We start from the raw sequence: 1,856 nt of genomic DNA, 5'->3' as shown, positions 1-1,856 counted from the left end.
AACATCGTAACGTTGTAAGCGTACCGCTTAGAGAAGTTACTGAAATTTTTCGCCTGGTCAGAACAAAAATTGTGCAACGGTGCAACTCAGACGTCATAGTAGACATTGTACTTGATGTACAGGGTCTGTATTTTAAGTAATGAGAATATTTTTTTTCTGCCGCGACTAGACGTCAGAGCCCGCTGGGACCGGTTGGAGTTGGTAGTGGGGGGTGTGACCTTGAAAACGATCCAAGCGGCAGTTGCCTGCTGGCGTCCGTTGAGGCATGATCACGCGTGGCGTGGACGTCTGCAAAGTAGTGTGTGCAAGAGCAAAATGCAGCAAAGCATGGAACAGCGGTACGCGATCAAATTTTGTGTGCGCCTTGGAAAATCTGGTGCAGCAACGCTGGGAATGATTCGGAAAGCGTACGGCAGTGACAATTTATCACAAGCGCAAGTGTTTCGGTGGCACAAAATGTTCAAAGAAGGCCAGGAGAGCGTGGAGGACGAACCCCGCGCAGGGCGTCCGTCAACCTCAAGAACCAGAGACAACGAACAACGTGTGCGAGATTTGCTGAACGCGGACAGGCGTGTCAGTGTGCGGTTTATCGCGGATACGCTAGGACTCGATAAAATGGTTGTTCTCAAAATCATCACCGAGTATCTTGGGATGAGAAAAATTTGCACCAAGCTCGTCCCGAAAGTTTTGACGAACGAGCAATTGCACAACCGCTCGGTTCAGACGGGTCAACCGAGTGCGACCAGAAATTTCCGCTGATTGGAAGCTCCATCATGACAATGCGCCATGTCACACGTGCTTCGTGGTTAGAGAGTTCCTGACGAAATCTGGCATCACAACGATTCCTCAGCCTCTCTACAGCCCCAACCTTGCCCCTGCAGATTTTTTTCCTCTTTCCCAGAGTGAAAACAGCCCTCAAAGGACACCACCACGGAACCCTGGATGCTGTCAAAGCGGCTTGCACGCGAGCTCTGAAGGCTGTTTTAGTTGCTGGCTTACAGGGAGCGTACGACGCGTGGAAAACTCGCCTGCAGAAGTGTGTTGACGCTCAAGGGGCATACTTTGAAGACTACTAAAGATTTGTAGCGATATCTGTAATAAATTTTGTTTTCTGGATTTATTCTCATTACTTAAAATACAGACCCTGTATTAAGTGATATTGGTGTTAAAGGAACTCAGTTTGTTGTTCTAATATCTGATAATGCCCCATACATGAAAAGTGCTGGTATACCCTTAGTTGCAGTTGCTCCTAGACTAATGCATTCCACCAGCTGGGCACATGTCCTCCACCTGCGCTGAAGAGATTATAAATAGTCTTAAAGTAGCTGATCTTTCCATTGGATCGGTCAAATCGGCTTTGGCCAAAACACAAGCAAGACGGGAAAGGCTGTTAAATCTCTTGTGGGAAGCAGAAAAGTAACTTGTTTGCCTCCAGTACCAGTGATGACTCGTTGGTGAACTTGGCTCCAAGCAGGAAAATTTCACAACACTTACTATAGCCCATTGCAGAGGTGGATAGAAGAGGAAAATCAAGAAGGAAGTACTGCTGTGACAAAATGTCTTAAGTTCCAGTTTAACACCATACCTAAAATCACAGATGTCATCTGTAAACAGACGAAAGTTTTAGAAGCTGAAAATGTTGATGCAAGTCATGTATGGCTTATTCTGTCATCAGTCCAAGAAATTTTAGAAAATTCAGGCGTGCGGTGCAAAAAGATGCCAAATTTGAGTACCTTGGCCATGAAAGCATTAACTGTGCCTTCACCTAGTGCTTCAGTTGAGAGAAGCTTTTCCACTCTCACTTGGATTCTAAATCCACGCAGGTCTTCGTTTAAAGAAGAAAATCTCGAAGCTCA

At 46.0% G+C, this 1,856-nt stretch overlaps 1 pseudogene; it reads left to right on the top strand.

Annotated features, from left to right (window-relative positions):
- The first annotated feature begins 315 nt into the window (after nt 1-315).
- LOC145998326 (protein GVQW3 pseudogene) lies at nt 316-759 on the top strand (annotated as a pseudogene).
- The last annotated feature ends 1,097 nt before the right edge of the window (nt 760-1,856 follow it).

This window comes from Lepisma saccharinum, chromosome 14, assembly GCF_977018435.1.
Source record: "Lepisma saccharinum chromosome 14, izLepSacc3.1, whole genome shotgun sequence".
Taxonomy (NCBI): domain Eukaryota; kingdom Metazoa; phylum Arthropoda; class Insecta; order Zygentoma; family Lepismatidae; genus Lepisma; species Lepisma saccharinum.
The sequence above is the reverse complement of the archived record's forward strand: the minus strand, read 5'-3'. Positions and strand labels throughout refer to the sequence as shown.